This window comes from Macaca nemestrina, chromosome 11 (genome assembly GCF_043159975.1).
Source record: "Macaca nemestrina isolate mMacNem1 chromosome 11, mMacNem.hap1, whole genome shotgun sequence".
Lineage (NCBI taxonomy): Eukaryota > Metazoa > Chordata > Mammalia > Primates > Cercopithecidae > Macaca > Macaca nemestrina.
Genome location: NC_092135.1, coordinates 127424819 through 127438272, shown reverse-complemented (window position 1 = coordinate 127438272; position 13454 = coordinate 127424819). Strand labels below are relative to the sequence as shown.

Below are 13454 nucleotides of genomic sequence, written 5' to 3'. Positions count from 1 at the left end.
CTCTGTGGACATGTACCTGGTGGCTCCACGGGAACTTTCTTGAGGGGAGGCTTGCCTGAGACATATCCACAGCTGTACAGATAAGGGCTATTACACAGGTCACTACACAGACAAGGACAATTTCTTATAAAAACTTTTATATTCAACTGTAAAATGGCAACCTTCTCCACTGTGGAGAGTGTTCGTCTTTTGCTTGTTAAACTTAACTCCAACCTCACCCTTGGTGTCCATGCTCCTTAATTTTCTTGGTTGTGAGACAAAGAACTCAAATAACACCTCAGACAATAAGACTGCTTCAGTGACCCTAGATGGCTTCATTATTACCACATGGCAGCAAGTGGCTGAAATGGAAATGAAACTGCCCCATTTAGACAGTTGGGCACAAACCCCACCCCTCCCTATTGTCTCACTAACACTAAGAGTGAATGTCAGTTACTACTTATAATATTTTTTGCCCAGTTATTTTTGTTTTAGTTTTGCTTTATTTTCATTTTGTGGATAAACATTTCTCTGTATCCATGCCATCAAAACTGGTATATGAGCATTAATTGAGTGGGCTGTGTGTTTCAAGGAAAATGAGCGAAAGCATAGTTAGTGTAGAAGTGAAGACTATTCGTATGTGTTTAATACCCTCCAAGCCCTTGACCAATTGACTAAGTCACATTACTTTCCTGTCCCTAGGATCTCAGCACTAGATCAGTAACTTTTAAAGCTATTTCTTAATAAAAGTATGTTGTCTTCCAGTGAAATACTACATGGATGTGTGGTATATAAAACAGATTAAAATGAACAAGATACTCTGATCAAACCTGGATAAGAGGGCCTGGTGTCCAGTCCCTTTGGCCTCCTCTTCCCACCGCCTCTACCTGTAGCGATCTCTGAGAGGATGTGAGGAGCCATGAGTCCCACAAAGACAGTTTGAAGACCACTGGTCTAGCTGATCCACCCCAAGACTCTTCATCTCCCCATCCTTCAATCTGTCCATATGTCCAGCAGATGATAATGAAGCACTCAGCATGTGTAAGTCGAGTGCTAGGTGTTAACTGAATCAGCTGTCATTATTTGTCAGGCTTCTCCACTGTAAAATTACCTTCCCTCCCCTTCTCTCCATACTGTGCTCTTTGGAAGGAAGTCACTCTGTGTAGCCTGCACTTAAGGAGAGGGGAGTGATGCTGCTCCAATTCCTTAAGGACAAAGTATCTACTTAAACTATTTGGAATTCGGCACAAGAAACTTGTTTATTCTCCCTTAGTTACTTATTTATTCAATAACTTGTTTATACTAGTATGGACTCACGGACATTTTTGTTATAGTTTGGTGTACAATTTAATACTTCTTTTTTTTTTGCTCAAAATGTTCAGTACAGCATTTTCCCTGTGGATGCTAGATGTTAGAATGAAGACAGATGTCAGGAACATGTCATTGCATCAGGATGTTGCAATGGTACAGGATGTTGTGGGAGATTCTGGCAGAGAAAAATCTAATAGATTCCATCGATGTCAAGGAAGGTTTCATGACATGTGACTTCTAAGTCAGGACCTGAAGGATGGGGAGGAATTACGCAGTTGAAGTGAAGGGAGGGTGTGTGAAGCTGCAGACGGTGAGAGTGGATACTTCTGAGGGACTAAAAACAATAGAGGCAGGCTGGAGCTTCATCGTACAAGGTTAGGGTGAGCATGCACTACTCTAGGACCCAGCAATTTCACTCCTAGGTAAATGCCCAAGAGCAACAAAAGCATGTGTTTGTTTAAAAGAGTTTTGTACAAGAATATTTATGGCAACCTTATTCATAATTGTCCCCAATACAATAGAATACCACTAAAAAATAAAAAGGAAAGAAGTACTGAAACATGCAGCAACACGTCTGAATCTCACAGGCGTTAACATTGAGAGAGAAAAAAAAAAAAAAACCAGACACAGTAGAGGGCCTAATGCATGATTCCATTTATGTGCAATTCTGAATCCAGGAAAACCAATTTAAGTGATAGAAATCCAAACAGTCTTTGCCTCTGGAGGGTGGGGGATTAACTGGGAAAGGGGCACAAAGGAAATTTCTTGGGCATGAAAATGGTCTGTATCTGGATTTGAGTGATTGTAGCAAGAGAAAATGCATCTGTCCAATGACATCAAATTATAGACTTAAGATCCGTGCCTTTTATTGTATATAAATTTTTAAATAATAGAGCTTAAAAAACAAGATCACCAAAGAAAAGTACAAGAAAGAGGGTGGGTAGATGGAGAATCGGGAGTCGGGCAGGGGCTGAAAAACTTTTGAGTAGGGTTGGGGTTGTTTCCATGCCAGGAAGAAAGCAAAGGTCACATGTTGGTGGGGGAGGAAGACCCTGCCGCAGGGATTCAGGCAGAAATAAATTATAGTGTCTTATAAACCTCAGCTTCTGGACTGAATCAGCAGCTCCACGATTTTGTAATGTAGGTTTTGCTCTGATGAATTTCCACGCTAGTCATTTACAATCTTCTAATCTGCAGTTTAAAATTAAGCCACAGACACATTCCCAGGCTACTGTGTGGCAGGAGAGACCCATAGACAACCAATTGTTGTCATTTTTCTGCTGGTTTATTTGAAAATCTCCAAATTGCTAATGAGAATGTTCACAAAATTGAAATCCTTTTACTATTATATGACTCTGTGAAGAAAATACTTTATGGTTAAATTATCTTTTAATAAGGCAATTTCCTGCTTTCCCAACCCAAAAGGCCCCTTAACAATTTGAAATTCAGATATTGTGGTTTCCTTATATCAGAGCCAAGCAACTCTTGCAGCCTTTCAGAAATGTGACTCCCATGGGGAATTTCAATTTAACTCATTATAGCATGATTTTTCTTACAGCAATTGTCTGCAAATCCCTTGACATAAAGAGCATAATAAACATACAAAGTGGTCCTGAGATCAAGCTTTTAGGCAGATCTATTTCAAAACACACACATACATTACACAGAGTTGTGTGTGAGTGTGAAAGAGAGAGACAGACAGACATTCTATGGTAGAGCAGAATGTTAAAACCAATGAACTAGACCAGGGTTTCTCAAGCTCTGCACCATTAGTATCTGGAACTGGAAAATCGTTTGCTGTTGAGGGCTGTCCTGTGCATTATAGGATGTTTAGTAGCGTCTCTGGCCACTACCCACTAGAAGCCAGGAGCACCTCCCAGTTGTGACAACCAAAAATGTCTCCGGATATTTCCAAATATCCTCTGGGGTTTAAAATTACCCCTGGATGAAACTATTGGGCTAGACAATCTGCTTTCTCTTCTATGCTTTTTATTTTTTCCACCTGTCCATTCATTCATTCATTGTCTCAGGCAATTCATTCCATCCATTCATATGACAAATCTTCCCTGAGCACTCACTGTGTAAGGCTCATGACGCACTGGTGTCTCATGATTGGTCTAGGGGTGTGGAGTCAGCAGTGTGCTTCTAGATCTAAAGTACTGAATTCTGTCAATGTCTTGCCTTTTCATGATTTAGAGTGATTCAAGATCTCTAAATTTTTTTTTTTTTTTTTTTTTTTTTGAGATGGAGTCTCACTCATTCTGTCACCCAGGCTGGAGTGCAATGGCACAATCTTGGCTCACTGCAACCTCTGCCTCCCAGGTTCAAGCAATTCTCCTGCCTCAGCCTCCGAAGTAGCTGGGATTACAGGCGGGTGCCACCACGCCCAACTAATTTGTGTATTCTTAGTAGAGATGGGGTTTCTCCTTATTGGCCAGGTTGGTCTTGAACTCCTGGCCTCAAGTGATCCACCCACCTTGGCCTCCCAAAGTGCTGAGATTATAGGCATGTGCCACTGTGCCCGGCCAAGAATTTCTTTGTAATAAGATAACTTGTGCTCACTATTCTGATAAAAGTAGTTGATATTTATTAAAGTTAACAATATGCTGGCCACAGCATTGACCAATTTGTCTAAATTGTCTTCTTTAATCCTCACAACGAATTTATGAGGTAGGAACTTTTATTACTGCTCTTTTTAAGGTGGGGGAAATTCAGTCTTAGAGTGTTTAAATAACTTTCCAAATTTCCATTGTTTGAAAGACACAGAACCACAGCTCATGTTCCCAAGCATCATCTGTCCATCCTCCCCCCACCCATCCATTTAGCGCTTCATTAATTTATCCATTCAGCAAATGTTTATTAAATGCCAGTAATTTTGTTCCCTCACAGCTTTTCAAGACTGCTACGTGAGGGCAGGAAAGGAGTGCCATGGCAGCAGGACCAGGAACTGCCCATGGCCCATTGGATAGTACGAGCTCCACCAAGGGTCCTGTTTCTGCTCCTCTTAACAACAGTGGTGAGGCAGGAGAATTGGGAAAATGAGGCAGGAAAATAGGGAAAATGAGGCAGGAGAATAGCAAAGGGAATTAAAAGTTGGATAAAGGGCAGAATAAGTAAAAACAGACAGCAGAAGCAAAGTGAAGGGGTGGGTGAGCAAGAAGTAAGGTAGGAGGTGGAAGTTAAGCAGCCAAAGCAAAGAGTAAGATAGAGAAGTGAGCAAGGACCTCATGGCCAGCAGGATCTGGACCAAACCAGGAATGGGCAGTGCTTCAGGGACACAGATGTGCATTAGAGAGAAAAAGTATCCTTCACATAACCCCGTATGATAATCAGTTACTAAAGATTCATGCATATGGGCTGCATATCACGCATGTACTTAAAATTATGGGATAGAGGTGCAGAGGGGCCAAAGTAACTAAACAACATACCTCTCAATCAAAAGGGAGACACTGGCTAGAGATTAGGCAGCCTTGGGAAGAGAAGCAAAAAACACATAAAAAGACCCAAACTTCACCAAACTGACACTGATCTCATCTCACAGAGGCCAGTCTGCTCTCCCTCTCTGACAGCGTAATACTGCCCTTAATGAACATTTGCTGTTTTGCTTTGCTATCTGTGTGTGTCTCGTCCAATTCTTTCTTCAGGACACCAAGAGCCTAGAACTGTGTGGCACCCTCCGTTTGCAGTGGCTGCACAGAGAAGCTCCTTCTGAGTCTTAGGTCAGAAGATGAAGAATGAGAATTTAGTGCTGAGCTTTGTATGCAGGGTGTGCATACAAAGAAGGCACTTTCAGAAAGATAGCCAAGCTTTTCTTTTGGAGACAGAGTCTCACTCTGTTGCCCAGGCTGGAGTACAGTGGCGTGATCTTGGCTCACTGCAACTTCTGCTGCCTGGGTTCAAGTGATTCTCCTGCCTCAGCCTCCCGAATAGCTGGGATTACAGGCACCTGCCACTGCGCCTGGCTAATTTTTGTAGTTATAGTAGAGAAAAGGTTTCACCATCTTGGCCAGGCTGGTCTTGAACTCCTGACCTAGTGATCCACCCTCCTCAGCCTCCCAAAGGCTTTTCATACTGACTCAAGCTTCCTGTGATTGAAAGGTGGAGGGAGTTTGAAAATTACTCAGTGGAACTTTCACTTTACAGATGAGATGATTGGAGCCAAGGAAGAAGGGGAGACGACTCTCCCCAGGTTCGTGGGACAACAGTGTTATGAAGACACAGAAGATGGGATCACATAGCTGGAAGCACTCACAGCATGTTTCCTGGCCCGTTGTTCACACTTAATACATAAGAACTCATACTTATTCCTAAACAGCCCTGGTCTCCATTGGCCATCCAGTGGTCAGTCGTGTGCTCAGAAGACAGAGGTGGAATGTAGACAGAAAAAATGGGCCTCGGAAGAGATGAGTAACTCTGCTTGTTTATCACTTCAACATGTTAGCACAGCTCAAATTACAGAGACTCGTGAGTGCTTCAGCTCTGAGTTCAGGGGATTAAGGGCAGAAAGCTTCTGACGCAGGGTAATATTCACTCAGAAAGGCTTCTGTTCCTCTGTCGGGTAGCTAGGGACATGACTCATCCGTTTTGTTTTTTATATGAGTCTTAAGTTGTGCTGTAAATGGATTTACTTTAATTCTCAATAGTCTCAGAGGCTAGTGATGATAAATAATTACATGGTTCAATGCAAACTGTGATCCAAACAGCTTTAAATGTAGAATTGGCTCTACATTTAGTGGGTAAACCTGAGGCACTAGGGGGTTAAGTTGATGGTGGTTGTACAAGTGGGTTGTTTGCTTTTCAAGGCCTTATTTTTAGGGGTCAGTGGAGTGAAACTTTCTTGAAAGGCTGCGACTGGTTGGATTGCCTCCATCAGGATGGGTATGGCCATACTATTCTTCAGGTATTTCCCTTGAAGGCAATCACCACTTAACACAGATAGGACCAATTTCCAGCCGATTTCTTCCAGGGAAAACTCATTCCCAGATCCATTGCTCCCAAGGCATAACTAGCTTTTCTTCTAGCCCCTTCTGCTTTGTTTTGATCCTTGCTCTACTAGATTGTATGGTCCTTCTGTGTGGAAACTCCATCCCTCATTCTTGCCCCACTCACCAGAGGTGTCCATGATTTGTTGAGTGATTGACCTCCACACTCTTTCCCGTTCCTCTCCCCACCCAATCACATCTGAGTGATTAAGAAGCATCAGTGAACTCTTCCCAGTCCCAACACACTCCCTTACCCAATCCTTTATTTCCCTTATTCCGAATGAATGTGTTTGCATCAAGTCAGAATTTCCCAAGCTTGCCTGATGGTGGGAATCACTGCCATGCTGTGAAAGTGACAGGTTCCAAGACCTTGCTTACTGGAGACTCTGATTCAACCAACAACTGTTCTGTGTTTGCTTTGGGCTAAGTTTTGAGCCACGTCCTAACAGTTTAGGGTGAATAGATTGATTCAGGTGGATTGTCTTTAAGGAACTGAAGTTGAGGAGGGAGTGCATTGCAGGCTTTGGGTATCTGATGGTAGGAGGTGGGCAGAGGGTGTAGAAGGCAAAAGAGCCAGACACCACTTGCCATGTGCTCAAGGCTGAGCTGGATCCATGAACAGGACCTTCAGGTCAGCTCAGGGTAGGAAGGCTCTGATCTTAAGGGAGAAGGTAATAAAACAAATGATTGCTGATTAATTCTGTTCCCATCTTGACTATTGTCCATAAAGCCTATCCATCAAGTTGCCTGCTGTCAAACCATTGGCACAATAATTTAAGACTCTGAATCCAAGAATCCAACAACTGGGGCTGTGTATTCGCAGGGACTTGGACCCTCGCTGCATTTCCAAGAGCCCTCTCTCTCTTGCAATGAGCTCACAAGTGCCAAAGTCTAGACTCAACAAAATAGAGAAGTTTTGCAGCACAGTTGCACATTTAAATCTAGTTGTAACTGAAAATAACCCAAATCTCCAAGCTCCTAGAGGATGCCAGAACTTATCTATTAATTGTACACTTATTTGTATTAAAAACAGATATTTCCGTGCAAAATGCTGTCAGACTGAAATAACTCATTTCAGATTCCTCTGAGAAATCAGGGGAAACAAGGCTACTTACCTGGGTTTGCCTCTTTCAGACTTTTGGGGCGCCCTCCGGTGGCTGGGAGCTGGCTGACTGCGGAGGACCTGAGGATCTGGTAGGGGATCTCTCCGTCAGGTTTGCCTCCAGACTCTGCTTTGCTTGGCTTCTCTTGAGCCTTGCACTGGACATGAGTTCATTTTTAAGCTATTCATTAACTAAAAAGGGCTGGGAGCCATTGCTCTCTCATCTTGCCTTTGCTTTCACAGAGAGAAGCAACTTTTTGGCTCTTGCTTCCACAAGAAAGTCTTCTCCTTCCTAAATAGCAGGGATGCAGTGATGAGGATGGACATGTGCTGTCCTCACTCAGATGGATTTCCCAGCACCCAACTGCATCCTCGGAGAACTGCCCAGCACAGAGGTGACCATGGGGCATCATTTTGCTCTTCTTAGGCAGCAAGGTCTAACTTGTATAAATCATCATATTCTTCAGGAATTTGCCCTTCTGCCTTCAGGTTTATTTTATTAAACTATGCTACTTACTATTTTCACAAAAGGCCTCCTTCTCCAAAGTCAAGACATACAGACCCTTCATCACCATGCACAGAGCTTGAAATTCCTTTGAAGACCTTGGTAAGGGCTCCAATCCCGTACTTATCTTTTGTGTCCTTCCAGTGGCATTCTGGTTGGTTGTGCAACTGTTTCCAATACAGGTCTTTAGGAGCTATTGATCGATAAAAGTCTACTCTGATTGTCTTATCTAAAGTTGTGACACACATACACACACATGCACACACACACACACATCTCCCACTAAACTATAAACTGTGATAAGGGAGAGTTCTCCTTTCTTTTATTCATATCTGTGTCCCCAGGGCTTGGATTTCAGATAGGCACAGAGTAGGTGCTCAATGAATATTTGTTGAATGAATAAATGAATGAATGAATGCCACATAGTAGGCTATCAAATCGTTTCTCTCTAACCTTTTCATCTTGTGTTTAACATTCAGGATTGGACATTCAAGGGATTCCTCCCTCTCCTCCCCTCCCCTCCCCTCCCCTCCCCTCCCCTCCCCTCCCCTCCCTTCCCTCCCCTTCCTTTCCTTTCCCATTTTTTTTTGAGACAGAGTCTCACTCTGTCACCCAGGCTGGTGGGCAATGGCATGATCCTGGCTCACTGCAACCTCCGCCTTCCAAGTTCAAGCCATTCTCCTGTCTCAGCCTTCCAAATAGCTGGGATTACAGGTACCCACCACCACACCCGGCTAATTTTTTTTTTTTTTAATTTATTTTTTTTGGGATGGAGTCTCGCTCTGTCGCCCAGGCTGGAGTGCAGTGGCACCATCTTGGCTCACTGCAAACTCCGCCTCCCGGGTTCACGCCATTCTCCTGCCTCAGCCTCCCGAGTAGCTGGGACTACAGGGACCCACCATCACGCCTGGCTAATTTTTTTGCATGTGCGTATTTTCAGTAGAGATGTTGGCCAGGCTTGTCTTGAACTCCTGACCTCAAGTGATCTGCCCGCCTCAGCCTCCCAAAGTGCTGGGATTACTGGTGTGAGCCATCAGTGGTGCCCGGCCTGGACATTCAAGAGATTTCTAACTTTTCACTTTTATCAGTAAAACTCTAATGATCCTCTCTGTATATAACCTGGCCAGCTCTGTAGAAAACCTTTCCTCTGGCCAGCTCACTGGATGTGCCTTGCCAGGTGAGGGTACGAAGACTCTTGGGATGCAGTTATCTTTGGTATTCCTGACACTGTTGTCTTTCCACCCTTTCTGTCTCCCCAGATGTCAAACATGTCTTTTTGTCTTGCTGCAGGTGCCATCCTCTCCAGGAGGCCTTCCTGCCTTCCTAAATATACCTTCTTTGAGGTTTGTGAACTGAGATTTTTGAAGGCAGAGTTTCTGTCTTACCCGTTTCTTCTTCAGTTGCCTAGCATAGGGTCCAGAATGCATCAGAATGTATCAGGAGCTCAAGAAATGTTTGGTGAATGAATCAGTTATGTAGCAAGTGGAGCAGGGGTGAATTTGTATTCACCAGAGCTGGGCCCCTGTCCCATTGGCCCTCCAGGCTGACCTGGTGCTGTTCGTGCTGCTCCTGGTGACCATATGGTGTCCTCGCCACAGAGGCCTTGTGGGTGGACTGCTGCCACATGCGTCATGGTGGCTTCTGAAAGCTGCATTGGGAGCTCAGGCAGCCCCGTGAAATGGGCTCTTTGCTCCAGGAAGAAGGATTTTGTGGCTTCCAAAGTTCAGAGGGGACTTCAGTGAAGAAAAGTAATTTCACAGTCTTAACTTCAGAAGCAACCAATGCCTTCAAGAGTTTTTCTGGGCTGTAATCAATCATGTTCGGAGCAAGACCACAGGGCCGTCATGGCAGAGGCCATCTGGAACTCAGGGAGGGGGAAGGCAAGGGCTGGTTGTTTGTGTGTGTGTCTGGTGGGAGGCTGGAATCTCTGACACTCATGGAGAATGGGGGTGGCAAGGCCGCTGGCTGGCTCCCTGGGCTGGGAGTCTGGGATACCAGGCAGCAGAAAGCCATCCGCCTCTCTGCTTCCTCCACATGTGCTTTTGTGAAAAGCCCTGTCATCACCTTACACTCCCCTCGCCCACATGTTGCTTGTCTTGGATTTGGGGTCTGTTTGAATGGGAGCTGGTCTTGGTTAAATGGTGCAGAGCTGGGCCCATTTCGGCTTTCCGTGGATACCAGTTACAGGTTTGAAACCAGTGAGAAACAGTCATCAAATAGGAAAGTGTGTGCTGGAAAGGACCCTCTGTTTATGGAGCTGTCGGGTTAAAATACAAGGACATTAGCACTTTTACAAACAGGGAGGCTCACAGCAATGTTTCCTGGTAATAAGTTCGTTGTTTGTGAGTCACAGATGGGTTTAGAAATTCTTGAGCTCTGGGAGGTCAGGCCCATGGAATGACTCCCTTAGACAATTTTGCATGGCCAGCAGCTGCTGGCTTCCAGTGGAGGCCACCTGTCAACATTTCACCTGGCACCCTCGCCTCCCAGTTCCAGGAAGAAAACAACTGGCCCACAGGGTTAGTCTCTTTCTCTCTCTTTTTTTTGGGGGGGTCGGGGGTGGGGACAGGGTTTCCCTCTATCACTCAGGCTGGAGTGCAGTGGCACGATCTCAGCTCACTGCAGCCTCGACCTCCCAGGCTCAGGTGATCCTCCTGCCTCAGCCCCAGCTGGGACCACAGGCACAAGCCACCACGCCTGGTTAACTTTTTGTATTTGTGGTAGAGGAGGGATTTTGCCGTATTACCTAAGCTGGTTCCAAACTCCTGAGCTCAGGAGATCTACCTGCCTTGGCATCCCAAAGTGCTGGGATTACAGGCATGAGTCACCATGCCTCGCTGTCCTTCTCTTTTCATCATTTCAGTGTTTGCCATTCTGACTGGTTTACAAATATTTTGTTTCTTGCTGGTTTGGTGCATTTTTTGAGAGGTATAGGGTCTTGCTATGTTGCCCAGGCTGAGGTGCTGTCAGTATTCAGAGGCACAAACATAGTGCACTATAGCCTCAAACTCCTGGGCTCAAGCAATCCTCCTGCCTCAGCCTCCCAAGTAGCTGGGACTACAGGTATGCAACGCTGTGCCCAGCTTGGTTGCATTTTGAATCCTGAGAGACTTTAGCAAAAGTAGGTAGAGGACTTCTCAGTGTCCCAGTCACCAGGTCTAGGAGACAAGAATTTGGTGGGAAGAAAGGGGGTTCCAGTATCAACCTGTAGTCACCTTCAGAAGATGCAGAGATGCTCAGGGCAGGCAATTGATGTTCATGGGAAGGGACTTTCTCCTGCTGGGAGCATTTAAGCTTTCACTGGGGTCTGGTCAGAGGCTCAACTCTTTGCCCTGTGTATACATCTGCAGAACCAGATGAAAAGAGGCTTTGGCAAGCCGTAAACTACATGCAGTAGAGCATCATGAACCACTAATATCCACCACCTGCTTCACTCACTTTTCCATAAATTACACCGTGTTTCTGTCTTTGGAGAATAGTCACAAGTGGCAGGCCCAGGACCCTGTTGATTCGAAAGATGCCATCCACCTGGTTCGTGAATCCTCTCTCAGACTGGGCAAATTTGGATGGAGGGTTACCCATCCGTGTGTAGAGCTTGGCATCTTGACCTTGAAGTGCTGCCTGGATGCCCTTGTAGTCAAAGACTTTCCCTAAAACCTCGCTCTCAAACTTGCCCGAATTAGGGAGGGCCCAGATAAAATTCAGGATGCCTAGTCACATTTTAATTGAGATAAACAATGAGGAACTCTTAAGTGTAAGTATGTCTCAGGCAATATTTGGGATGTACTTATAATAAAAAATTTATTAGTTATCTGAAATTCAAATTTCATTGGGTCTCCTATACTTTTATTTGCTAAATCTGGCAACCCTGGGCTCAACACTGCAATCACATGGGGGAATTTATAAAAAAGACTGATATCTGGGTCCTACCCCCGAAACCTCTAATTTAATCGGTGTTGATTGGGCCTGAACATTGGGGACTTTAACAGCTTCTCTACTGATTTTAATATGCAGAAAGGTTTGACCCCTGCTGAACCAAAATCGTGATTTATAAAACATTCTCAGCTCTGCAAAGCCTCACAAGCTTTTTCATCTTAACAATCTAGACTACCTTATTAACCTGCAGCAATTAATCAGCTGTCTAAGGTTAGTCAACCACCTTGAGCCTCAGTTTTCTCACCTGTAGATAAGGGTGTGGCACCAAGTTAATGTCTGATTCTCAATGCTACCCTTACACTGCTCTTAAGTGCAGAGAGGCATAAGCTGTATCCCAGAGAGTCTAAAGCAACTGGCTGCAGGCAAGAAAATATTTTGGAGCTTTCATGATTTAATCAAACATTTCTGTGAATTTTATGTTTTATTTTTGTTTTAATGTGTGTTGTAATATGAAAATAAGGAATTGATTTGCCTCCACAGAATTCAAGTAAAACTGGCCACAAAGGAAGATGAACTCTGTTTATCCCATGATGTCATGAGCCTCCTAGTTGACCAGCAAGATCTCTTGCAGGAATCATACTTTGGCTGGAGAATCTGTAAGGTTATGCTCCTGTCTGCTGTGGAGTTTCATTCAATTATTTCATTCTGAGACACAGTGAACTACCTTTCCTCACTTGGAAGAGTATAGAGCTTGGTGTGAGGCCCAGGTAAGCTTGCTAACCATGTCCCTCTGTCTCGGCTGCAGAGAAAGATGATGAATATGGGTGAGCTTAAAAGTGGCCCCAAACTTAGAAACATCCTCCGTCTCAGTAAGGGGCAAACGAATAAATCATGGCATTTTGCCTACGGAATTCTGTGCGTACAGTTAAAAGAATGAGTTACATTTTTGGCATTGACCTGGGAGGATGTTCATTCTCTGTGGTTAGTGAAGAACACAGATTATAGAATATAGAACATGACATAATATAGCCTTAAATATAATCAGAGAGATGGGTCGTGAGTGGGTTGGTGATAGAGGGAGACTATTACATATTCTAGGCCTGAGTTTATTAGACTCATTGTATTAGGCTGGCACAAAAGTAATTGTGTTTTTTGCCATTACTTTTGTGCCAACCTAATAGCACCATCTGCATCATCTTGGAGTTGGTTTTAAAAATGCAATATTTGGCCAGTCTCCAACTCCCAGCGCCAGCGACACAGAAGACCGGTAATTTCTGCATTTTCAACTGAGGTACTGGGTTCATCTCACTAGGGTGTGCCGGACAATCGGTGCTGGTCAGCTGCTGCAGCCCGACCAGCAAGAGCTGAAGCAGGGCGAGGCATCGCCTCACCTGGGAAGCGCAAGGGGAAAGGGAATCCCTTTTCCTAGCCAGGGGAACTGAGACACACAACACCTGGAAAATCGGGTAACTCCCACCCCAATACTGCGCTTTAAGCAAACAGGCACACCTGGAGATAATATCCCACACCTGGCCGGGAGGGTCCCACGCCCACGGAGCCTCCCTCATTGCTAGCACAGCAGTCTGCGATCCCGCGGCAAGGCAGCAGCCAGGCTGGGGGAGGGGCGCCCGCCATTGCTGAGGCTTAAGTAGGTAAACAAAGCTGCTGGGAAGCTCGAACTGGGTGGAGCTCACAGCAG

The 13454-nt window shown here is 44.8% G+C and overlaps 1 protein-coding gene across 1 annotated transcript in view; it reads left to right on the top strand.

Moving 5' to 3' along the window:
- Positions 1-12503: 12503 nt before the first annotated feature.
- Positions 12504-13454, top strand: part of LOC105473965 (phosphotyrosine interaction domain containing 1) — a 327251-nt gene continuing 326300 nt past the window's right edge. The window contains exon 1 of the mRNA XM_071073492.1: positions 12504-12522. The gene's annotated coding sequence lies outside the window, so the exon portion shown is untranslated. The remainder of the gene's footprint in view (positions 12523-13454) is intronic.